The sequence below is a fragment of the Ambystoma mexicanum genome, unplaced genomic scaffold, assembly GCF_040938575.1.
Source record: "Ambystoma mexicanum isolate Mex_15411 unplaced genomic scaffold, UKY_AmexF1_1 Mex_scaf20, whole genome shotgun sequence".
NCBI lineage: Eukaryota > Metazoa > Chordata > Amphibia > Caudata > Ambystomatidae > Ambystoma > Ambystoma mexicanum.
In genome coordinates, this window is record NW_027182434.1 from 113,082 (window position 1) to 138,846 (window position 25,765).

General features: G+C 51.2%; 6 non-coding genes across 6 annotated transcripts; all 6 read right to left on the minus strand.

Moving 5' to 3' along the window:
- Nucleotides 1-2,010: 2,010 nt before the first annotated feature.
- On the minus strand, nt 2,011-2,082 carry TRNAD-GUC (transfer RNA aspartic acid (anticodon GUC)). The gene has a single exon. It is a non-coding gene; the product is annotated as a tRNA-Asp (tRNA).
- A 4,311-nt stretch (nt 2,083-6,393) lies between these two features.
- TRNAD-GUC (transfer RNA aspartic acid (anticodon GUC)) lies at nt 6,394-6,465 on the minus strand. The gene has a single exon. It is a non-coding gene; the product is annotated as a tRNA-Asp (tRNA).
- Nucleotides 6,466-7,861: 1,396 nt separating this feature from the next.
- Nucleotides 7,862-7,933, minus strand: TRNAD-GUC (transfer RNA aspartic acid (anticodon GUC)). The gene has a single exon. It is a non-coding gene; the product is annotated as a tRNA-Asp (tRNA).
- Nucleotides 7,934-9,329: 1,396 nt separating this feature from the next.
- Nucleotides 9,330-9,401, minus strand: TRNAD-GUC (transfer RNA aspartic acid (anticodon GUC)). The gene has a single exon. It is a non-coding gene; the product is annotated as a tRNA-Asp (tRNA).
- A 5,773-nt stretch (nt 9,402-15,174) lies between these two features.
- TRNAD-GUC (transfer RNA aspartic acid (anticodon GUC)) lies at nt 15,175-15,246 on the minus strand. The gene has a single exon. It is a non-coding gene; the product is annotated as a tRNA-Asp (tRNA).
- Nucleotides 15,247-16,642: 1,396 nt separating this feature from the next.
- TRNAD-GUC (transfer RNA aspartic acid (anticodon GUC)) lies at nt 16,643-16,714 on the minus strand. The gene has a single exon. It is a non-coding gene; the product is annotated as a tRNA-Asp (tRNA).
- Between the last annotated feature and the right edge of the window lie 9,051 nt (nt 16,715-25,765).

Below are 25,765 nucleotides of genomic sequence, written 5' to 3' on the forward strand. Positions count from 1 at the left end.
CTCTTGCGTTGAGCTGTGACGCGTCCTGGGAAGACCTCCCGTTGCAGCGGAATGAGCCCCACTTCCAGGGCGTGCTGGTAGCAAATTTCCCACAGCCCACAGGGAGCAAACGATCCCAGGTGTGATGTATCACCAGGAGAGGCTGAGATGAGAGTAAGGGTTCACGCGTGTGCCCGGACCGAGGTTAATGATGGGATTAGAGCTAGGGTTAGATGCAGGGAAAGAGTGAGAGTTATAATTAGGGATAAAGCTAACAGGTGATCATTACTCGTCATGTAACATGATACAAAGGGTCAGAAGAGGAACTGATTCAGGGTTACAATTTGGACTTCGCAGACAACAGGAGCACTAAATGGTGCTGAGGGGGACTCAATAAAGTGGACCGGCCGCCTAATGTAAGCAATTGTGCACAAATATTGTACGATGACTAGCGTTGCCGGTGCTTTTTTCTTAAAGAGTCAGTTCTTGGCACCCATTCCCTACTTGACTCAGCCTAATCTTCAAGAATATTTGTCAAGAACTAAAAAAAATCCAGAAAAGGTTTAACCTCCCCGTCAGGGAACCCCGGTCTCCCGCGTGACAGGCGGGGATACTGACCACTATACTAACGAGGAGACGTGAGGGCATGAAATGAACAGCTGCTGATGTCTGCACAGCATCCAGCGACCACCTAGATGGCCTAGGGGGTCTCATTTTCCCCCGTCAAACGGCTTGCCCGATCTAAGGCTAATTTCTTTCTTTTTATCGGCACCAGGCTTAAAACTCAGTTTAAGGCGATAGTTCCGGGCTATGTTTGACTCCAGAGTTGAATCTGTCATCCCGCATTTCCTCGACAAATCAAGCTACCCATCTCAAGTCTCATGAGCTGAGGACGGCAAAGTCCCTGTGGGCTTAGGACAGTCAAAGAAACCCCTGGGCTGCATGCTAAGCCCCTTTTCGACTTCACTTTCCGAATCCTGCCCTAGCTTGCGATTAGTTTTTTTCTCACTTCTTGCCCCCATCTCCCACCTTGCCTCATGGTCTCCCCTCCTCTGCGCACCTGACAGTTTGCCTGCCCTTCCACTGCCTGTCTCCAGACTTTCCAAGGAGAAAAGGCAAAGCACTAAAGCGGGCCGGGAAACGGGTCAAGTTCCGCTTTCGGCGACTAGCAGGGAGGTAGCGTGGCCGAGCGGTCTAAGGCGCTGGATTAAGGCTCCAGTCTCTTCGGAGGCGTGGGTTCAAATCCCACCGCTGCCACTTTTCCTGGCCTTGCATTTTAAAGAAGAACGTAACGTTGACCTCTTCCTTCATTAGTGCCACCTCTGTCGCAATGAGCAAGCGGATGGTATGCCACACCCTGCAGGAAAAAGGTTTCGCTTCTGACGTCTTGCTTTTCTGGACATCCAGTCTCAAGTTTCCCATCTGGAACGGCGCTCCCTGCTGCTTTGTGAAGGCTTGCTGCAAGAGCCTTCGAAACCCAGGAGCTCTTGCGTTGAGCTGTGACGCGTCCTGGGAAGACCTCCCGTTGCAGCGGAATGAGCCCCACTTCCAGGGCGTGCTGGTAGCAAATTTCCCACAGCCCACAGGGAGCAAACGATCCCAGGTGTGATGTATCACCAGGAGAGGCTGAGATGAGAGTAAGGGTTCACGCGTGTGCCCGGACCGAGGTTAATGATGGGATTAGAGCTAGGGTTAGATGCAGGGAAAGAGTGAGAGTTATAATTAGGGATAAAGCTAACAGGTGATCATTACTCGTCATGTAACATGATACAAAGGGTCAGAAGAGGAACTGATTCAGGGTTACAATTTGGACTTCGCAGACAACAGGAGCACTAAATGGTGCTGAGGGGGACTCAATAAAGTGGACCGGCCGCCTAATGTAAGCAATTGTGCACAAATATTGTACGATGACTAGCGTTGCCGGTGCTTTTTTCTTAAAGAGTCAGTTCTTGGCACCCATTCCCTACTTGACTCAGCCTAATCTTCAAGAATATTTGTCAAGAACTAAAAAAAATCCAGAAAAGGTTTAACCTCCCCGTCGGGGAATTGAACCCCGGTCTCCCGCGTGACAGGCGGGGATACTGACCACTATACTAACGAGGAGACGTGAGGGCATGAAATGAACAGCTGCTGATGTCTGCACAGCATCCAGCGACCACCTAGATGGCCTAGGGGGTCTCATTTTCCCCCGTCAAACGGCTTGCCCGATCTAAGGCTAATTTCTTTCTTTTTATCGGCACCAGGCTTAAAACTCAGTTTAAGGCGATAGTTCCGGGCTATGTTTGACTCCAGAGTTGAATCTGTCATCCCGCATTTCCTCAGCAAATCAAGCTACCCATCTCAAGTCTCATGAGCTGAGGACGGCAAAGTCCCTGTGGGCTTAGGACAGTCAAAGAAACCCCTGGGCTGCATGCTAAGCCCCTTTTCGGCTTCACTTTCCGAATCCTGCCCTAGCTTGCGATTAGTTTTTTTCTCACTTCTTGCCCCCAACTCCCACCTTGCCTCATGGTCTCCCCTCCTCTGCGCACCTGACAGTTTGCCTGCCCTTCCACTGCCTGTCTCCAGACTTTCCAAGGAGAAAAGGCAAAGCACTAAAGCGGGCCGGGCAACGGGTCAAGTTCCGCTTTCGGCGACTAGCAGGGAGGTAGCGTGGCCGAGCGGTCTAAGGTGCTGGATTAAGGCTCCAGTCTCTTCGGAGGCGTGGGTTCAAATCCCACCGCTGCCACTTTTCCTGGCCTTGCATTTTAAAGAAGAACGTAACGTTGACCTCTTCCTTCATTAGTGCCAGCTCTGTCGCAATGAGCAAGCGGATGGTATGCCACACCCTGCAGGAAAAAGGTTTCGCTTCTGACGTCTTGCTTTTCTGGACATCCAGTCTCAAGTTTCCCATCTGGAACGGCGCTCCCTGCTGCTTTGTGAAGACTTGCTGCAAGAGCCTTCGAAACCCAGGAGCTCTTGCGTTGAGCTGTGACGCGTCCTGGGAAGACCTCCCGTTGCAGCGGAATGAGCCCCACTTCCAGGGCGTGCTGGTAGCAAATTTCCCACAGCCCACAGGGAGCAAACGATCCCAGGTGTGATGTATCACCAGGAGAGGCTGAGATGAGAGTAAGGGTTCACGCGTGTGCCCGGACCGAGGTTAATGATGGGATTAGAGCTAGGGTTAGATGCAGGGAAAGAGTGAGAGTTATAATTAGGGATAAAGCTAACAGGTGATCATTACTCGTCATGTAACATGATACAAAGGGTCAGAAGAGGAACTGATTCAGGGTTACAATTTGGACTTCGCAGACAACAGGAGCACTAAATGGTGCTGAGGGGGACTCAATAAAGTGGACCGGCCGCCTAATGTAAGCAATTGTGCACAAATATTGTACGATGACTAGCGTTGCCGGTGCTTTTTTCTTAAAGAGTCAGTTCTTGGCACCCATTCCCTACTTGACTCAGCCTAATCTTCAAGAATATTTGTCAAGAACTAAAAAAAATCCAGAAAAGGTTTAACCTCCCCGTCGGGGAACCCCGGTCTCCCGCGTGACAGGCGGGGATACTGACCACTATACTAACGAGGAGACTTGAGGGCATGAAATGAACAGCTGCTGATGTCTGCACAGCATCCAGCGACCACCTAGATGGCCTAGGGGGTCTCATTTTCCCCCGTCAAACGGCTTGCCCGATCTAAGGCTAATTTCTTTCTTTTTATCGGCACCAGGCTTAAAACTCAGTTTAAGGCGATAGTTCCGGGCTATGTTTGACTCCAGAGTTGAATCTGTCATCCCGCATTTCCTCAGCAAATCAAGCTACCCATCTCAAGTCTCATGAGCTGAGGACGGCAAAGTCCCTGTGGGCTTAGGACAGTCAAAGAAACCCCTGGGCTGCATGCTAAGCCCCTTTTCGGCTTCACTTTCCGAATCCTGCCCTAGCTTGCGATTAGTTTTTTTCTCACTTCTTGCCCCCATCTCCCACCTTGCCTCATGGTCTCCCCTCCTCTGCGCACCTGACAGTTTGCCTGCCCTTCCACTGCCTGTCTCCAGACTTTCCAAGGAGAAAAGGCAAAGCACTAAAGCGGGCCGGGCAACGGGTCAAGTTCCGCTTTCGGCGACTAGCAGGGAGGTAGCGTGGCCGAGCGGTCTAAGGCGCTGGATTAAGGCTCCAGTCTCTTCGGAGGCGTGGGTTCAAATCCCACCGCTGCCACTTTTCCTGGCCTTGCATTTTAAAGAAGAACGTAACGTTGACCTCTTCCTTCATTAGTGCCAGCTCTGTCGCAATGAGCAAGCGGATGGTATGCCACACCCTGCAGGAAAAAGGTTTCGCTTCTGACGTCTTGCTTTTCTGGACATCCAGTCTCAAGTTTCCCATCTGGAACGGCGCTCCCTGCTGCTTTGTGAAGGCTTGCTGCAAGAGCCTTCGAAACCCAGGAGCTCTTGCGTTGAGCTGTGACGCGTCCTGGGAAGACCTCCCGTTGCAGCGGAATGAGCCCCACTTCCAGGGCGTGCTGGTAGCAAATTTCCCACAGCCCACAGGGAGCAAACGATCCCAGGTGTGATGTATCACCAGGAGAGGCTGAGATGAGAGTAAGGGTTCACGCGTGTGCCCGGACCGAGGTTAATGATGGGATTAGAGCTAGGGTTAGATGCAGGGAAAGAGTGAGAGTTATAATTAGGGATAAAGCTAACAGGTGATCATTACTCGTCATGTAACATGATACAAAGGGTCAGAAGAGGAACTGATTCAGGGTTACAATTTGGACTTCGCAGACAACAGGAGCACTAAATGGTGCTGAGGGGGACTCAATAAAGTGGACCGGCCGCCTAATGTAAGCAATTGTGCACAAATATTGTACGATGACTAGCGTTGCCGGTGCTTTTTTCTTAAAGAGTCAGTTCTTGGCACCCATTCCCTACTTGACTCAGCCTAATCTTCAAGAATATTTGTCAAGAACTAAAAAAAATCCAGAAAAGGTTTAACCTCCCCATCGTCTCCCGCGTGACAGGCGGGGATACTGACCACTATACTAACGAGGAGACGTGAGGGCATGAAATGAACAGCTGCTGATGTCTGCACAGCATCCAGCGACCACCTAGATGGCCTAGGGGGTCTCATTTTCCCCCGTCAAACGGCTTGCCCGATCTAAGGCTAATTTCTTTCTTTTTATCGGCACCAGGCTTAAAACTCAGTTTAAGGCGATAGTTCCGGGCTATGTTTGACTCCAGAGTTGAATCTGTCATCCCGCATTTCCTCAGCAAATCAAGCTACCCATCTCAAGTCTCATGAGCTGAGGACGGCAAAGTTCCTGTGGGCTTAGGACAGTCAAAGAAACCCCTGGGCTGCATGCTAAGCCCCTTTTCGGCTTCACTTTCCGAATCCTGCCCTAGCTTGCGATTAGTTTTTTTCTCACTTCTTGCCCCCAACTCCCACCTTGCCTCATGGTCTCCCCTCCTCTGCGCACCTGACAGTTTGCCTGCCCTTCCACTGCCTGTCTCCAGACTTTCCAAGGAGAAAAGGCAAAGCACTAAAGCGGGCCGGGCAACGGGTCAAGTTCCGCTTTCGGCGACTAGCAGGGAGGTAGCGTGGCCGAGCGGTCTAAGGTGCTGGATTAAGGCTCCAGTCTCTTCGGAGGCGTGGGTTCAAATCCCACCGCTGCCACTTTTCCTGGCCTTGCATTTTAAAGAAGAACGTAACGTTGACCTCTTCCTTCATTAGTGCCAGCTCTGTCGCAATGAGCAAGCGGATGGTATGCCACACCCTGCAGGAAAAAGGTTTCGCTTCTGACGTCTTGCTTTTCTGGACATCCAGTCTCAAGTTTCCCATCTGGAACGGCGCTCCCTGCTGCTTTGTGAAGGCTTGCTGCAAGAGCCTTCGAAACCCAGGAGCTCTTGCGTTGAGCTGTGACGCGTCCTGGGAAGACCTCCCGTTGCAGCGGAATGAGCCCCACTTCCAGGGCGTGCTGGTAGCAAATTTCCCACAGCCCACAGGGAGCAAACGATCCCAGGTGTGATGTATCACCAGGAGAGGCTGAGATGAGAGTAAGGGTTCACGCGTGTGCCCGGACCGAGGTTAATGATGGGATTAGAGCTAGGGTTAGATGCAGGGAAAGAGTGAGAGTTATAATTAGGGATAAAGCTAACAGGTGATCATTACTCGTCATGTAACATGATACAAAGGGTCAGAAGAGGAACTGATTCAGGGTTACAATTTGGACTTCGCAGACAACAGGAGCACTAAATGGTGCTGAGGGGGACTCAATAAAGTGGACCGGCCGCCTAATGTAAGCAATTGTGCACAAATATTGTACGATGACTAGCGTTGCCGGTGCTTTTTTCTTAAAGAGTCAGTTCTTGGCACCCATTCCCTACTTGACTCAGCCTAATCTTCAAGAATATTTGTCAAGAACTAAAAAAAATCCAGAAAAGGTTTAACCTCCCCGTCGGGGAATTGAACCCCGGTCTCCCGCGTGACAGGCGGGGATACTGACCACTATACTAACGAGGAGACGTGAGGGCATGAAATGAACAGCTGCTGATGTCTGCACAGCATCCAGCGACCACCTAGATGGCCTAGGGGGTCTCATTTTCCCCCGTCAAACGGCTTGCCCGATCTAAGGCTAATTTCTTTCTTTTTATCGGCACCAGGCTTAAAACTCAGTTTAAGGCGATAGTTCCGGGCTATGTTTGACTCCAGAGTTGAATCTGTCATCCCGCATTTCCTCAGCAAATCAAGCTACCCATCTCAAGTCTCATGAGCTGAGGACGGCAAAGTCCCTGTGGGCTTAGGACAGTCAAAGAAACCCCTGGGCTGCATGCTAAGCCCCTTTTCGGCTTCACTTTCCGAATCCTGCCCTAGCTTGCGATTAGTTTTTTTCTCACTTCTTGCCCCCATCTCCCACCTTGCCTCATGGTCTCCCCTCCTCTGCGCACCTGACAGTTTGCCTGCCCTTCCACTGCCTGTCTCCAGACTTTCCAAGGAGAAAAGGCAAAGCACTAAAGCGGGCCGGGCAACGGGTCAAGTTCCGCTTTCGGCGACTAGCAGGGAGGTAGCGTGGCCGAGCGGTCTAAGGCGCTGGATTAAGGCTCCAGTCTCTTCGGAGGCGTGGGTTCAAATCCCACCGCTGCCACTTTTCCTGGCCTTGCATTTTAAAGAAGAACGTAACGTTGACCTCTTCCTTCATTAGTGCCACCTCTGTCGCAATGAGCAAGCGGATGGTATGCCACACCCTGCAGGAAAAAGGTTTCGCTTCTGACGTCTTGCTTTTCTGGACATCCAGTCTCAAGTTTCCCATCTGGAACGGCGCTCCCTGCTGCTTTGTGAAGGCTTGCTGCAAGAGCCTTCGAAACCCAGGAGCTCTTGCGTTGAGCTGTGACGCGTCCTGGGAAGACCTCCCGTTGCAGCGGAATGAGCCCCACTTCCAGGGCGTGCTGGTAGCAAATTTCCCACAGCCCACAGGGAGCAAACGATCCCAGGTGTGATGTATCACCAGGAGAGGCTGAGATGAGAGTAAGGGTTCACGCGTGTGCCCGGACCGAGGTTAATGATGGGATTAGAGCTAGGGTTAGATGCAGGGAAAGAGTGAGAGTTATAATTAGGGATAAAGCTAACAGGTGATCATTACTCGTCATGTAACATGATACAAAGGGTCAGAAGAGGAACTGATTCAGGGTTACAATTTGGACTTCGCAGACAACAGGAGCACTAAATGGTGCTGAGGGGGACTCAATAAAGTGGACCGGCCGCCTAATGTAAGCAATTGTGCACAAATATTGTACGATGACTAGCGTTGCCGGTGCTTTTTTCTTAAAGAGTCAGTTCTTGGCACCCATTCCCTACTTGACTCAGCCTAATCTTCAAGAATATTTGTCAAGAACTAAAAAAAATCCAGAAAAGGTTTAACCTCCCCGTCGGGGAATTGAACCCCGGTCTCCCGCGTGACAGGCGGGGATACTGACCACTATACTAACGAGGAGACGTGAGGGCATGAAATGAACAGCTGCTGATGTCTGCACAGCATCCAGCGACCACCTAGATGGCCTAGGGGGTCTCATTTTCCCCCGTCAAACGGCTTGCCCGATCTAAGGCTAATTTCTTTCTTTTTATCGGCACCAGGCTTAAAACTCAGTTTAAGGCGATAGTTCCGGGCTATGTTTGACTCCAGAGTTGAATCTGTCATCCCGCATTTCCTCAGCAAATCAAGCTACCCATCTCAAGTCTCATGAGCTGAGGACGGCAAAGTCCCTGTGGGCTTAGGACAGTCAAAGAAACCCCTGGGCTGCATGCTAAGCCCCTTTTCGGCTTCACTTTCCGAATCCTGCCCTAGCTTGCGATTAGTTTTTTCCTCACTTCTTGCCCCCATCTCCCACCTTGCCTCATGGTCTCCCCTCCTCTGCGCACCTGACAGTTTGCCTGCCCTTCCACTGCCTGTCTCCAGACTTTCCAAGGAGAAAAGGCAAAGCACTAAAGCGGGCCGGGCAACGGGTCAAGTTCCGCTTTCGGCGACTAGCAGGGAGGTAGCGTGGCCGAGCGGTCTAAGGCGCTGGATTAAGGCTCCAGTCTCTTCGGAGGCGTGGGTTCAAATCCCACCGCTGCCACTTTTCCTGGCCTTGCATTTTAAAGAATAACGTAACGTTGACCTCTTCCTTCATTAGTGCCACCTCTGTCGCAATGAGCAAGCGGATGGTATGCCACACCCTGCAGGAAAAAGGTTTCGCTTCTGACGTCTTGCTTTTCTGGACATCCAGTCTCAAGTTTCCCATCTGGAACGGCGCTCCCTGCTGCTTTGTGAAGACTTGCTGCAAGAGCCTTCGAAACCCAGGAGCTCTTGCGTTGAGCTGTGACGCGTCCTGGGAAGACCTCCCGTTGCAGCGGAATGAGCCCCACTTCCAGGGCGTGCTGGTAGCAAATTTCCCACAGCCCACAGGGAGCAAACGATCCCAGGTGTGATGTATCACCAGGAGAGGCTGAGATGAGAGTAAGGGTTCACGCGTGTGCCCGGACCGAGGTTAATGATGGGATTAGAGCTAGGGTTAGATGCAGGGAAAGAGTGAGAGTTATAATTAGGGATAAAGCTAACAGGTGATCATTACTCGTCATGTAACATGATACAAAGGGTCAGAAGAGGAACTGATTCAGGGTTACAATTTGGACTTCGCAGACAACAGGAGCACTAAATGGTGCTGAGGGGGACTCAATAAAGTGGACCGGCCGCCTAATGTAAGCAATTGTGCACAAATATTGTACGATGACTAGCGTTGCCGGTGCTTTTTTCTTAAAGAGTCAGTTCTTGGCACCCATTCCCTACTTGACTCAGCCTAATCTTCAAGAATATTTGTCAAGAACTAAAAAAAATCCAGAAAAGGTTTAACCTCCCCGTCGGGGAATTGAACCCCGGTCTCCCGCGTGACAGGCGGGGATACTGACCACTATACTAACGAGGAGACGTGAGGGCATGAAATGAACAGCTGCTGATGTCTGCACAGCATCCAGCGACCACCTAGATGGCCTAGGGGGTCTCATTTTCCCCCGTCAAACGGCTTGCCCGATCTAAGGCTAATTTCTTTCTTTTTATCGGCACCAGGCTTAAAACTCAGTTTAAGGCGATAGTTCCGGGCTATGTTTGACTCCAGAGTTGAATCTGTCATCCCGCATTTCCTCAGCAAATCAAGCTACCCATCTCAAGTCTCATGAGCTGAGGACGGCAAAGTCCCTGTGGGCTTAGGACAGTCAAAGAAACCCCTGGGCTGCATGCTAAGCCCCTTTTCGGCTTCACTTTCCGAATCCTGCCCTAGCTTGCGATTAGTTTTTTTCTCACTTCTTGCCCCCATCTCCCACCTTGCCTCATGGTCTCCCCTCCTCTGCGCACCTGACAGTTTGCCTGCCCTTCCACTGCCTGTCTCCAGACTTTCCAAGGAGAAAAGGCAAAGCACTAAAGCGGGCCGGGCAACGGGTCAAGTTCCGCTTTCGGCGACTAGCAGGGAGGTAGCGTGGCCGAGCGGTCTAAGGCGCTGGATTAAGGCTCCAGTCTCTTCGGAGGCGTGGGTTCAAATCCCACCGCTGCCACTTTTCCTGGCCTTGCATTTTAAAGAAGAACGTAACGTTGACCTCTTCCTTCATTAGTGCCACCTCTGTCGCAATGAGCAAGCGGATGGTATGCCACACCCTGCAGGAAAAAGGTTTCGCTTCTGACGTCTTGCTTTTCTGGACATCCAGTCTCAAGTTTCCCATCTGGAACGGCGCTCCCTGCTGCTTTGTGAAGGCTTGCTGCAAGAGCCTTCGAAACCCAGGAGCTCTTGCGTTGAGCTGTGACGCGTCCTGGGAAGACCTCCCGTTGCAGCGGAATGAGCCCCACTTCCAGGGCGTGCTGGTAGCAAATTTCCCACAGCCCACAGGGAGCAAACGATCCCAGGTGTGATGTATCACCAGGAGAGGCTGAGATGAGAGTAAGGGTTCACGCGTGTGCCCGGACCGAGGTTAATGATGGGATTAGAGCTAGGGTTAGATGCAGGGAAAGAGTGAGAGTTATAATTAGGGATAAAGCTAACAGGTGATCATTACTCGTCATGTAACATGATACAAAGGGTCAGAAGAGGAACTGATTCAGGGTTACAATTTGGACTTCGCAGACAACAGGAGCACTAAATGGTGCTGAGGGGGACTCAATAAAGTGGACCGGCCGCCTAATGTAAGCAATTGTGCACAAATATTGTACGATGACTAGCGTTGCCGGTGCTTTTTTCTTAAAGAGTCAGTTCTTGGCACCCATTCCCTACTTGACTCAGCCTAATCTTCAAGAATATTTGTCAAGAACTAAAAAAAATCCAGAAAAGGTTTAACCTCCCCGTCGGGGACCCCGGTCTCCCGCGTGACAGGCGGGGATACTGACCACTATACTAACGAGGAGACGTGAGGGCATGAAATGAACAGCTGCTGATGTCTGCACAGCATCCAGCGACCACCTAGATGGCCTAGGGGGTCTCATTTTCCCCCGTCAAACGGCTTGCCCGATCTAAGGCTAATTTCTTTCTTTTTATCGGCACCAGGCTTAAAACTCAGTTTAAGGCGATAGTTCCGGGCTATGTTTGACTCCAGAGTTGAATCTGTCATCCCGCATTTCCTCAGCAAATCAAGCTACCCATCTCAAGTCTCATGAGCTGAGGACGGCAAAGTCCCTGTGGGCTTAGGACAGTCAAAGAAACCCCTGGGCTGCATGCTAAGCCCCTTTTCGGCTTCACTTTCCGAATCCTGCCCTAGCTTGCGATTAGTTTTTTTCTCACTTCTTGCCCCCATCTCCCACCTTGCCTCATGGTCTCCCCTCCTCTGCGCACCTGACAGTTTGCCTGCCCTTCCACTGCCTGTCTCCAGACTTTCCAAGGAGAAAAGGCAAAGCACTAAAGCGGGCCGGGCAACGGGTCAAGTTCCGCTTTCGGCGACTAGCAGGGAGGTAGCGTGGCCGAGCGGTCTAAGGCGCTGGATTAAGGCTCCAGTCTCTTCGGAGGCGTGGGTTCAAATCCCACCGCTGCCACTTTTCCTGGCCTTGCATTTTAAAGAAGAACGTAACGTTGACCTCTTCCTTCATTAGTGCCACCTCTGTCGCAATGAGCAAGCGGATGGTATGCCACACCCTGCAGGAAAAAGGTTTCGCTTCTGACGTCTTGCTTTTCTGGACATCCAGTCTCAAGTTTCCCATCTGGAACGGCGCTCCCTGCTGCTTTGTGAAGACTTGCTGCAAGAGCCTTCGAAACCCAGGAGCTCTTGCGTTGAGCTGTGACGCGTCCTGGGAAGACCTCCCGTTGCAGCGGAATGAGCCCCACTTCCAGGGCGTGCTGGTAGCAAATTTCCCACAGCCCACAGGGAGCAAACGATCCCAGGTGTGATGTATCACCAGGAGAGGCTGAGATGAGAGTAAGGGTTCACGCGTGTGCCCGGACCGAGGTTAATGATGGGATTAGAGCTAGGGTTAGATGCAGGGAAAGAGTGAGAGTTATAATTAGGGATAAAGCTAACAGGTGATCATTACTCGTCATGTAACATGATACAAAGGGTCAGAAGAGGAACTGATTCAGGGTTACAATTTGGACTTCGCAGACAACAGGAGCACTAAATGGTGCTGAGGGGGACTCAATAAAGTGGACCGGCCGCCTAATGTAAGCAATTGTGCACAAATATTGTACGATGACTAGCGTTGCCGGTGCTTTTTTCTTAAAGAGTCAGTTCTTGGCACCCATTCCCTACTTGACTCAGCCTAATCTTCAAGAATATTTGTCAAGAACTAAAAAAAATCCAGAAAAGGTTTAACCTCCCCGTCGGGGAACCCCGGTCTCCCGCGTGACAGGCGGGGATACTGACCACTATACTAACGAGGAGACTTGAGGGCATGAAATGAACAGCTGCTGATGTCTGCACAGCATCCAGCGACCACCTAGATGGCCTAGGGGGTCTCATTTTCCCCCGTCAAACGGCTTGCCCGATCTAAGGCTAATTTCTTTCTTTTTATCGGCACCAGGCTTAAAACTCAGTTTAAGGCGATAGTTCCGGGCTATGTTTGACTCCAGAGTTGAATCTGTCATCCCGCATTTCCTCAGCAAATCAAGCTACCCATCTCAAGTCTCATGAGCTGAGGACGGCAAAGTCCCTGTGGGCTTAGGACAGTCAAAGAAACCCCTGGGCTGCATGCTAAGCCCCTTTTCGGCTTCACTTTCCGAATCCTGCCCTAGCTTGCGATTAGTTTTTTTCTCACTTCTTGCCCCCATCTCCCACCTTGCCTCATGGTCTCCCCTCCTCTGCGCACCTGACAGTTTGCCTGCCCTTCCACTGCCTGTCTCCAGACTTTCCAAGGAGAAAAGGCAAAGCACTAAAGCGGGCCGGGCAACGGGTCAAGTTCCGCTTTCGGCGACTAGCAGGGAGGTAGCGTGGCCGAGCGGTCTAAGGCGCTGGATTAAGGCTCCAGTCTCTTCGGAGGCGTGGGTTCAAATCCCACCGCTGCCACTTTTCCTGGCCTTGCATTTTAAAGAAGAACGTAACGTTGACCTCTTCCTTCATTAGTGCCAGCTCTGTCGCAATGAGCAAGCGGATGGTATGCCACACCCTGCAGGAAAAAGGTTTCGCTTCTGACGTCTTGCTTTTCTGGACATCCAGTCTCAAGTTTCCCATCTGGAACGGCGCTCCCTGCTGCTTTGTGAAGGCTTGCTGCAAGAGCCTTCGAAACCCAGGAGCTCTTGCGTTGAGCTGTGACGCGTCCTGGGAAGACCTCCCGTTGCAGCGGAATGAGCCCCACTTCCAGGGCGTGCTGGTAGCAAATTTCCCACAGCCCACAGGGAGCAAACGATCCCAGGTGTGATGTATCACCAGGAGAGGCTGAGATGAGAGTAAGGGTTCACGCGTGTGCCCGGACCGAGGTTAATGATGGGATTAGAGCTAGGGTTAGATGCAGGGAAAGAGTGAGAGTTATAATTAGGGATAAAGCTAACAGGTGATCATTACTCGTCATGTAACATGATACAAAGGGTCAGAAGAGGAACTGATTCAGGGTTACAATTTGGACTTCGCAGACAACAGGAGCACTAAATGGTGCTGAGGGGGACTCAATAAAGTGGACCGGCCGCCTAATGTAAGCAATTGTGCACAAATATTGTACGATGACTAGCGTTGCCGGTGCTTTTTTCTTAAAGAGTCAGTTCTTGGCACCCATTCCCTACTTGACTCAGCCTAATCTTCAAGAATATTTGTCAAGAACTAAAAAAAATCCAGAAAAGGTTTAACCTCCCCATCGTCTCCCGCGTGACAGGCGGGGATACTGACCACTATACTAACGAGGAGACGTGAGGGCATGAAATGAACAGCTGCTGATGTCTGCACAGCATCCAGCGACCACCTAGATGGCCTAGGGGGTCTCATTTTCCCCCGTCAAACGGCTTGCCCGATCTAAGGCTAATTTCTTTCTTTTTATCGGCACCAGGCTTAAAACTCAGTTTAAGGCGATAGTTCCGGGCTATGTTTGACTCCAGAGTTGAATCTGTCATCCCGCATTTCCTCAGCAAATCAAGCTACCCATCTCAAGTCTCATGAGCTGAGGACGGCAAAGTTCCTGTGGGCTTAGGACAGTCAAAGAAACCCCTGGGCTGCATGCTAAGCCCCTTTTCGGCTTCACTTTCCGAATCCTGCCCTAGCTTGCGATTAGTTTTTTTCTCACTTCTTGCCCCCAACTCCCACCTTGCCTCATGGTCTCCCCTCCTCTGCGCACCTGACAGTTTGCCTGCCCTTCCACTGCCTGTCTCCAGACTTTCCAAGGAGAAAAGGCAAAGCACTAAAGCGGGCCGGGCAACGGGTCAAGTTCCGCTTTCGGCGACTAGCAGGGAGGTAGCGTGGCCGAGCGGTCTAAGGTGCTGGATTAAGGCTCCAGTCTCTTCGGAGGCGTGGGTTCAAATCCCACCGCTGCCACTTTTCCTGGCCTTGCATTTTAAAGAAGAACGTAACGTTGACCTCTTCCTTCATTAGTGCCAGCTCTGTCGCAATGAGCAAGCGGATGGTATGCCACACCCTGCAGGAAAAAGGTTTCGCTTCTGACGTCTTGCTTTTCTGGACATCCAGTCTCAAGTTTCCCATCTGGAACGGCGCTCCCTGCTGCTTTGTGAAGGCTTGCTGCAAGAGCCTTCGAAACCCAGGAGCTCTTGCGTTGAGCTGTGACGCGTCCTGGGAAGACCTCCCGTTGCAGCGGAATGAGCCCCACTTCCAGGGCGTGCTGGTAGCAAATTTCCCACAGCCCACAGGGAGCAAACGATCCCAGGTGTGATGTATCACCAGGAGAGGCTGAGATGAGAGTAAGGGTTCACGCGTGTGCCCGGACCGAGGTTAATGATGGGATTAGAGCTAGGGTTAGATGCAGGGAAAGAGTGAGAGTTATAATTAGGGATAAAGCTAACAGGTGATCATTACTCGTCATGTAACATGATACAAAGGGTCAGAAGAGGAACTGATTCAGGGTTACAATTTGGACTTCGCAGACAACAGGAGCACTAAATGGTGCTGAGGGGGACTCAATAAAGTGGACCGGCCGCCTAATGTAAGCAATTGTGCACAAATATTGTACGATGACTAGCGTTGCCGGTGCTTTTTTCTTAAAGAGTCAGTTCTTGGCACCCATTCCCTACTTGACTCAGCCTAATCTTCAAGAATATTTGTCAAGAACTAAAAAAAATCCAGAAAAGGTTTAACCTCCCCGTCGGGGAATTGAACCCCGGTCTCCCGCGTGACAGGCGGGGATACTGACCACTATACTAACGAGGAGACGTGAGGGCATGAAATGAACAGCTGCTGATGTCTGCACAGCATCCAGCGACCACCTAGATGGCCTAGGGGGTCTCATTTTCCCCCGTCAAACGGCTTGCCCGATCTAAGGCTAATTTCTTTCTTTTTATCGGCACCAGGCTTAAAACTCAGTTTAAGGCGATAGTTCCGGGCTATGTTTGACTCCAGAGTTGAATCTGTCATCCCGCATTTCCTCAGCAAATCAAGCTACCCATCTCAAGTCTCATGAGCTGAGGACGGCAAAGTCCCTGTGGGCTTAGGACAGTCAAAGAAACCCCTGGGCTGCATGCTAAGCCCCTTTTCGGCTTCACTTTCCGAATCCTGCCCTAGCTTGCGATTAGTTTTTTTCTCACTTCTTGCCCCCATCTCCCACCTTGCCTCATGGTCTCCCCTCCTCTGCGCACCTGACAGTTTGCCTGCCCTTCCACTGCCTGTCTCCAGACTTTCCAAGGAGAAAAGGCAAAGCACTAAAGCGGGCCGGGCAACGGGTCAAGTTCCGCTTTCGGCGACTAGCAGGGAGGTAGCGTGGCCGAGCGGTCTAAGGCGCTGGATTAAGGCTCCAGTCTCTTCGGAGGCGTGGGTTCAAATCCCACCGCTGCCACTTTTCCTGGCCTTGCATTTTAAAGAAGAACGTAACGTTGACCTCTTCCTTCATTAGTGCCACCTCTGTCGCAATGAGCAAGCGGATGGTATGCCACACCCTGCAGGAAAAAGGTTTCGCTTCTGACGTCTTGCTTTTCTGGACATCCAGTCTCAAGTTTCCCATCTGGAACGGCGCTCCCTGCTGCTTTGTGAAGGCTTGCTGCAAGAGCCTTCGAAACCCAGGAGCTCTTGCGTTGAGCTGTGACGCGTCCTGGGAAGACCTCCCGTTGCAGCGGAATGAGCCCCACTTCCAGGGCGTGCTGGTAGCAAATTTCCCACAGCCCACAGGGAGCAAACGATCCCAGGTGTGATGTATCACCAGGAGAGGCTGAGATGAGAGTAAGGGTTCACGCGTGTGCCCGGACCGAGGTTAATGATGGGATTAGAGCTAGGGTTAGATGCAGGGAAAGAGTGAGAGTTATAATTAGGGATAAAGCTAACAGGTGATCATTACTCGTCATGTAACATGATACAAAGGGTCAGAAGAGGAACTGATTCAGGGTTACAATTTGGACTTCGCAGACAACAGGAGCACTAAATGGTGCTGAGGGGGACTCAATAAAGTGGACCGGCCGCCTAATGTAAGCAATTGTGCACAAATATTGTACGATGACTAGCGTTGCCGGTGCTTTTTTCTTAAAGAGTCAGTTCTTGGCACCCATTCCCTACTTGACTCAGCCTAATCTTCAAGAATATTTGTCAAGAACTAAAAAAAATCCAGAAAAGGTTTAACCTCCCCGTCGGGGAATTGAACCCCGGTCTCCCGCGTGACAGGCGGGGATACTGACCACTATACTAACGAGGAGACGTGAGGGCATGAAATGAACAGCTGCTGATGTCTGCACAGCATCCAGCGACCACCTAGATGGCCTAGGGGGTCTCATTTTCCCCCGTCAAACGGCTTGCCCGATCTAAGGCTAATTTCTTTCTTTTTATCGGCACCAGGCTTAAAACTCAGTTTAAGGCGATAGTTCCGGGCTATGTTTGACTCCAGAGTTGAATCTGTCATCCCGCATTTCCTCAGCAAATCAAGCTACCCATCTCAAGTCTCATGAGCTGAGGACGGCAAAGTCCCTGTGGGCTTAGGACAGTCAAAGAAACCCCTGGGCTGCATGCTAAGCCCCTTTTCGGCTTCACTTTCCGAATCCTGCCCTAGCTTGCGATTAGTTTTTTCCTCACTTCTTGCCCCCATCTCCCACCTTGCCTCATGGTCTCCCCTCCTCTGCGCACCTGACAGTTTGCCTGCCCTTCCACTGCCTGTCTCCAGACTTTCCAAGGAGAAAAGGCAAAGCACTAAAGCGGGCCGGGCAACGGGTCAAGTTCCGCTTTCGGCGACTAGCAGGGAGGTAGCGTGGCCGAGCGGTCTAAGGCGCTGGATTAAGGCTCCAGTCTCTTCGGAGGCGTGGGTTCAAATCCCACCGCTGCCACTTTTCCTGGCCTTGCATTTTAAAGAAGAACGTAACGTTGACCTCTTCCTTCATTAGTGCCACCTCTGTCGCAATGAGCAAGCGGATGGTATGCCACACCCTGCAGGAAAAAGGTTTCGCTTCTGACGTCTTGCTTTTCTGGACATCCAGTCTCAAGTTTCCCATCTGGAACGGCGCTCCCTGCTGCTTTGTGAAGGCTTGCTGCAAGAGCCTTCGAAACCCAGGAGCTCTTGCGTTGAGCTGTGACGCGTCCTGGGAAGACCTCCCGTTGCAGCGGAATGAGCCCCACTTCCAGGGCGTGCTGGTAGCAAATTTCCCACAGCCCACAGGGAGCAAACGATCCCAGGTGTGATGTATCACCAGGAGAGGCTGAGATGAGAGTAAGGGTTCACGCGTGTGCCCGGACCGAGGTTAATGATGGGATTAGAGCTAGGGTTAGATGCAGGGAAAGAGTGAGAGTTATAATTAGGGATAAAGCTAACAGGTGATCATTACTCGTCATGTAACATGATACAAAGGGTCAGAAGAGGAACTGATTCAGGGTTACAATTTGGACTTCGCAGACAACAGGAGCACTAAATGGTGCTGAGGGGGACTCAATAAAGTGGACCGGCCGCCTAATGTAAGCAATTGTGCACAAATATTGTACGATGACTAGCGTTGCCGGTGCTTTTTTCTTAAAGAGTCAGTTCTTGGCACCCATTCCCTACTTGACTCAGCCTAATCTTCAAGAATATTTGTCAAGAACTAAAAAAAATCCAGAAAAGGTTTCAGGCGGGGATACTGACCACTATACTAACGAGGAGACGTGAGGGCATGAAATGAACAGCTGCTGATGTCTGCACAGCATCCAGCGACCACCTAGATGGCCTAGGGGGTCTCATTTTCCCCCGTCAAACGGCTTGCCCGATCTAAGGCTAATTTCTTTCTTTTTATCGGCACCAGGCTTAAAACTCAGTTTAAGGCGATAGTTCCGGGCTATGTTTGACTCCAGAGTTGAATCTGTCATCCCGCATTTCCTCAGCAAATCAAGCTACCCATCTCAAGTCTCATGAGCTGAGGACGGCAAAGTCCCTGTGGGCTTAGGACAGTCAAAGAAACCCCTGGGCTGCATGCTAAGCCCCTTTTCGGCTTCACTTTCCGAATCCTGCCCTAGCTTGCGATTAGTTTTTTTCTCACTTCTTGCCCCCATCTCCCACCTTGCCTCATGGTCTCCCCTCCTCTGCGCACCTGACAGTTTGCCTGCCCTTCCACTGCCTGTCTCCAGACTTTCCAAGGAGAAAAGGCAAAGCACTAAAGCGGGCCGGGCAACGGGTCAAGTTCCGCTTTCGGCGACTAGCAGGGAGGTAGCGTGGCCGAGCGGTCTAAGGCGCTGGATTAAGGCTCCAGTCTCTTCGGAGGCGTGGGTTCAAATCCCACCGCTGCCACTTTTCCTGGCCTTGCATTTTAAAGAAGAACGTAACGTTGACCTCTTCCTTCATTAGTGCCACCTCTGTCGCAATGAGCAAGCGGATGGTATGCCACACCCTGCAGGAAAAAGGTTTCGCTTCTGACGTCTTGCTTTTCTGGACATCCAGTCTCAAGTTTCCCATCTGGAACGGCGCTCCCTGCTGCTTTGTGAAGGCTTGCTGCAAGAGCCTTCGAAACCCAGGAGCTCTTGCGTTGAGCTGTGACGCGTCCTGGGAAGACCTCCCGTTGCAGCGGAATGAGCCCCACTTCCAGGGCGTGCTGGTAGCAAATTTCCCACAGCCCACAGGGAGCAAACGATCCCAGGTGTGATGTATCACCAGGAGAGGCTGAGATGAGAGTAAGGGTTCACGCGTGTGCCCGGACCGAGGTTAATGATGGGATTAGAGCTAGGGTTAGATGCAGGGAAAGAGTGAGAGTTATAATTAGGGATAAAGCTAACAGGTGATCATTACTCGTCATGTAACATGATACAAAGGGTCAGAAGAGGAACTGATTCAGGGTTACAATTTGGACTTCGCAGACAACAGGAGCACTAAATGGTGCTGAGGGGGACTCAATAAAGTGGACCGGCCGCCTAATGTAAGCAATTGTGCACAAATATTGTACGATGACTAGCGTTGCCGGTGCTTTTTTCTTAAAGAGTCAGTTCTTGGCACCCATTCCCTACTTGACTCAGCCTAATCTTCAAGAATATTTGTCAAGAACTAAAAAAAATCCAGAAAAGGTTTAACCTCCCCGTCGGGGACCCCGGTCTCCCGCGTGACAGGCGGGGATACTGACCACTATACTAACGAGGAGACGTGAGGGCATGAAATGAACAGCTGCTGATGTCTGCACAGCATCCAGCGACCACCTAGATGGCCTAGGGGGTCTCATTTTCCCCCGTCAAACGGCTTGCCCGATCTAAGGCTAATTTCTTTCTTTTTATCGGCACCAGGCTTAAAACTCAGTTTAAGGCGATAGTTCCGGGCTATGTTTGACTCCAGAGTTGAATCTGTCATCCCGCATTTCCTCAGCAAATCAAGCTACCCATCTCAAGTCTCATGAGCTGAGGACGGCAAAGTCCCTGTGGGCTTAGGACAGTCAAAGAAACCCCTGGGCTGCATGCTAAGCCCCTTTTCGGCTTCACTTTCCGAATCCTGCCCTAGCTTGCGATTAGTTTTTTTCTCACTTCTTGCCCCCATCTCCCACCTTGCCTCATGGTCTCCCCTCCTCTGCGCACCTGACAGTTTGCCTGCCCTTCCACTGCCTGTCTCCAGACTTTCCAAGGAGAAAAGGCAAAGCACTAAAGCGGGCCGGGCAACGGGTCAAGTTCCGCTTTCGGCGACTAGCAGGGAGGTAGCGTGGCCGAGCGGTCTAAGGCGCTGGATTAAGGCTCCAGTCTCTTCGGAGGCGTGGGTTCAAATCCCACCGCTGCCACTTTTCCTGGCCTTGCATTTTAAAGAAGAACGTAACGTTGACCTCTTCCTTCATTAGTGCCACCTCTGTCGCAATGAGCAAGCGGATGGTATGCCACACCCTGCAGGAAAAAGGTTTCGCTTCTGACGTCTTGCTTTTCTGGACATCCAGTCTCAAGTTTCCCATCTGGAACGGCGCTCCCTGCTGCTTTGTGAAGACTTGCTGCAAGAGCCTTCGAAACCCAGGAGCTCTTGCGTTGAGCTGTGACGCGTCCTGGGAAGACCTCCCGTTGCAGCGGAATGAGCCCCACTTCCAGGGCGTGCTGGTAGCAAATTTCCCACAGCCCACAGGGAGCAAACGATCCCAGGTGTGATGTATCACCAGGAGAGGCTGAGATGAGAGTAAGGGTTCACGCGTGTGCCCGGACCGAGGTTAATGATGGGATTAGAGCTAGGGTTAGATGCAGGGAAAGAGTGAGAGTTATAATTAGGGATAAAGCTAACAGGTGATCATTACTCGTCATGTAACATGATACAAAGGGTCAGAAGAGGAACTGATTCAGGGTTACAATTTGGACTTCGCAGACAACAGGAGCACTAAATGGTGCTGAGGGGGACTCAATAAAGTGGACCGGCCGCCTAATGTAAGCAATTGTGCACAAATATTGTACGATGACTAGCGTTGCCGGTGCTTTTTTCTTAAAGAGTCAGTTCTTGGCACCCATTCCCTACTTGACTCAGCCTAATCTTCAAGAATATTTGTCAAGAACTAAAAAAAATCCAGAAAAGGTTTAACCTCCCCGTCAGGGAACCCCGGTCTCCCGCGTGACAGGCGGGGATACTGACCACTATACTAACGAGGAGACGTGAGGGCATGAAATGAACAGCTGCTGATGTCTGCACAGCATCCAGCGACCACCTAGATGGCCTAGGGGGTCTCATTTTCCCCCGTCAAACGGCTTGCCCGATCTAAGGCTAATTTCTTTCTTTTTATCGGCACCAGGCTTAAAACTCAGTTTAAGGCGATAGTTCCGGGCTATGTTTGACTCCAGAGTTGAATCTGTCATCCCGCATTTCCTCAGCAAATCAAGCTACCCATCTCAAGTCTCATGAGCTGAGGACGGCAAAGTCCCTGTGGGCTTAGGACAGTCAAAGAAACCCCTGGGCTGCATGCTAAGCCCCTTTTCGACTTCACTTTCCGAATCCTGCCCTAGCTTGCGATTAGTTTTTTTCTCACTTCTTGCCCCCATCTCCCACCTTGCCTCATGGTCTCCCCTCCTCTGCGCACCTGACAGTTTGCCTGCCCTTCCACTGCCTGTCTCCAGACTTTCCAAGGAGAAAAGGCAAAGCACTAAAGCGGGCCGGGAAACGGGTCAAGTTCCGCTTTCGGCGACTAGCAGGGAGGTAGCGTGGCCGAGCGGTCTAAGGCGCTGGATTAAGGCTCCAGTCTCTTCGGAGGCGTGGGTTCAAATCCCACCGCTGCCACTTTTCCTGGCCTTGCATTTTAAAGAAGAACGTAACGTTGACCTCTTCCTTCATTAGTGCCACCTCTGTCGCAATGAGCAAGCGGATGGTATGCCACACCCTGCAGGAAAAAGGTTTCGCTTCTGACGTCTTGCTTTTCTGGACATCCAGTCTCAAGTTTCCCATCTGGAACGGCGCTCCCTGCTGCTTTGTGAAGGCTTGCTGCAAGAGCCTTCGAAACCCAGGAGCTCTTGCGTTGAGCTGTGACGCGTCCTGGGAAGACCTCCCGTTGCAGCGGAATGAGCCCCACTTCCAGGGCGTGCTGGTAGCAAATTTCCCACAGCCCACAGGGAGCAAACGATCCCAGGTGTGATGTATCACCAGGAGAGGCTGAGATGAGAGTAAGGGTTCACGCGTGTGCCCGGACCGAGGTTAATGATGGGATTAGAGCTAGGGTTAGATGCAGGGAAAGAGTGAGAGTTATAATTAGGGATAAAGCTAACAGGTGATCATTACTCGTCATGTAACATGATACAAAGGGTCAGAAGAGGAACTGATTCAGGGTTACAATTTGGACTTCGCAGACAACAGGAGCACTAAATGGTGCTGAGGGGGACTCAATAAAGTGGACTGGCCGCCTAATGTAAGCAATTGTGCACAAATATTGTACGATGACTAGCGTTGCCGGTGCTTTTTTCTTAAAGAGTCAGTTCTTGGCACCCATTCCCTACTTGACTCAGCCTAATCTTCAAGAATATTTGTCAAGAACTAAAAAAAATCCAGAAAAGGTTTAACCTCCCCGTCGGGGAATTGAACCCCGGTCTCCCGCGTGACAGGCGAGGATACTGACCACTATACTAACGAGGAGACGTGAGGGCATGAAATGAACAGCTGCTGATGTCTGCACAGCATCCAGCGACCACCTAGATGGCCTAGGGGGTCTCATTTTCCCCCGTCAAACGGCTTGCCCGATCTAAGGCTAATTTCTTTCTTTTTATCGGCACCAGGCTTAAAACTCAGTTTAAGGCGATAGTTCCGGGCTATGTTTGACTCCAGAGTTGAATCTGTCATCCCGCATTTCCTCAGCAAATCAAGCTACCCATCTCAAGTCTCATGAGCTGAGGACGGCAAAGTCCCTGTGGGCTTAGGACAGTCAAAGAAACCCCTGGGCTGCATGCTAAGCCCCTTTTCGGCTTCACTTTCCGAATCCTGCCCTAGCTTGCGATTAGTTTTTTTCTCACTTCTTGCCCCCAACTCCCACCTTGCCTCATGGTCTCCCCTCCTCTGCGCACCTGACAGTTTGCCTGCCCTTCCACTGCCTGTCTCCAGACTTTCCAAGGAGAAAAGGCAAAGCACTAAAGCGGGCCGGGCAACGGGTCAAGTTCCGCTTTCGGCGACTAGCAGGGAGGTAGCGTGGCCGAGCGGTCTAAGGTGCTGGATTAAGGCTCCAGTCTCTTCGGAGGCGTGGGTTCAAATCCCACCGCTGCCACTTTTCCTGGCCTTGCATTTTAAAGAAGAACGTAACGTTGACCTCTTCCTTCATTAGTGCCAGCTCTGTCGCAATGAGCAAGCGGATGGTATGCCACACCCTGCAGGAAAAAGGTTTCGCTTCTGACGTCTTGCTTTTCTGGACATCCAGTCTCAAGTTTCCCATCTGGAACGGCGCTCCCTGCTGCTTTGTGAAGGCTTGCTGCAAGAGCCTTCGAAACCCAGGAGCTCTTGCGTTGAGCTGTGACGCGTCCTGGGAAGACCTCCCGTTGCAGCGGAATGAGCCCCACTTCCAGGGCGTGCTGGTAGCAAATTTCCCACAGCCCACAGGGAGCAAACGATCCCAGGTGTGATGTATCACCAGGAGAGGCTGAGATGAGAGTAAGGGTTCACGCGTGTGCCCGGACCGAGGTTAATGATGGGATTAGAGCTAGGGTTAGATGCAGGGAAAGAGTGAGAGTTATAATTAGGGATAAAGCTAACAGGTGATCATTACTCGTCATGTAACATGATACAAAGGGTCAGAAGAGGAACTGATTCAGGGTTACAATTTGGACTTCGCAGACAACAGGAGCACTAAATGGTGCTGAGGGGGACTCAATAAAGTGGACCGGCCGCCTAATGTAAGCAATTGTGCACAAATATTGTACGATGACTAGCGTTGCCGGTGCTTTTTTCTTAAAGAGTCAGTTCTTGGCACCCATTCCCTACTTGACTCAGCCTAATCTTCAAGAATATTTGTCAAGAACTAAAAAAAATCCAGAAAAGGTTTAACCTCCCCGTCAGGGAACCCCGGTCTCCCGCGTGACAGGCGGGGATACTGACCACTATACTAACGAGGAGACGTGAGGGCATGAAATGAACAGCTGCTGATGTCTGCACAGCATCCAGCGACCACCTAGATGGCCTAGGGGGTCTCATTTTCCCCCGTCAAACGGCTTGCCCGATCTAAGACTAATTTCTTTCTTTTTATCGGCACCAGGCTTAAAACTCAGTTTAAGGCGATAGTTCCGGGCTATGTTTGACTCCAGAGTTGAATCTGTCATCCCGCATTTCCTCAGCAAATCAAGCTACCCATCTCAAGTCTCATGAGCTGAGGACGGCAAAGTCCCTGTGGGCTTAGGACAGTCAAAGAAACCCCTGGGCTGCATGCTAAGCCCCTTTTCGACTTCACTTTCCGAATCCTGCCCTAGCTTGCGATTAGTTTTTTTCTCACTTCTTGCCCCCATCTCCCACCTTGCCTCATGGTCTCCCCTCCTCTGCGCACCTGACAGTTTGCCTGCCCTTCCACTGCCTGTCTCCAGACTTTCCAAGGAGAAAAGGCAAAGCACTAAAGCGGGCCGGGCAACGGGTCAAGTTCCGCTTTCGGCGACTAGCAGGGAGGTAGCGTGGCCGATCGGTCTAAGGCGCTGGATTAAGGCTCCAGTATCTTCGGAGGCGTGGGTTCAAATCCCACCGCTGCCACTTTTCCTGGCCTTGCATTTTAAAGAAGAACGTAACGTTGACCTCTTCCTTCATTAGTGCCACCTCTGTCGCAATGAGCAAGCGGATGGTATGCCACACCCTGCAGGAAAAAGGTTTCGCTTCTGACGTCTTGCTTTTCTGGACATCCAGTCTCAAGTTTCCCATCTGGAACGGCGCTCCCTGCTGCTTTGTGAAGGCTTGCTGCAAGAGCCTTCGAAACCCAGGAGCTCTTGCGTTGAGCTGTGACGCGTCCTGGGAAGACCTCCCGTTGCAGCGGAATGAGCCCCACTTCCAGGGCGTGCTGGTAGCAAATTTCCCACAGCCCACAGGGAGCAAACGATCCCAGGTGTGATGTATCACCAGGAGAGGCTGAGATGAGAGTAAGGGTTCACGCGTGTGCCCGGACCGAGGTTAATGATGGGATTAGAGCTAGGGTTAGATGCAGGGAAAGAGTGAGAGTTATAATTAGGGATAAAGCTAACAGGTGATCATTACTCGTCATGTAACATGATACAAAGGGTCAGAAGAGGAACTGATTCAGGGTTACAATTTGGACTTCGCAGACAACAGGAGCACTAAATGGTGCTGAGGGGGACTCAATAAAGTGGACCGGCCGCCTAATGTAAGCAATTGTGCACAAATATTGTACGATGACTAGCGTTGCCGGTGCTTTTTTCTTAAAGAGTCAGTTCTTGGCACCCATTCCCTACTTGACTCAGCCTAATCTTCAAGAATATTTGTCAAGAACTAAAAAAAATCCAGAAAAGGTTTAACCTCCCCGTCGGGGACCCCGGTCTCCCGCGTGACAGGCGGGGATACTGACCACTATACTAACGAGGAGACGTGAGGGCATGGAATGAACAGCTGCTGATGTCTGCACAGCATCCAGCGACCACCTAGATGGCCTAGGGGGTCTCATTTTCCCCCGTCAAACGGCTTGCCCGATCTAAGGCTAATTTCTTTCTTTTTATCGGCACCAGGCTTAAAACTCAGTTTAAGGCGATAGTTCCGGGCTATGTTTGACTCCAGAGTTGAATCTGTCATCCCGCATTTCCTCAGCAAATCAAGCTACCCATCTCAAGTCTCATGAGCTGAGGACGGCAAAGTCCCTGTGGGCTTAGGACAGTCAAAGAAACCCCTGGGCTG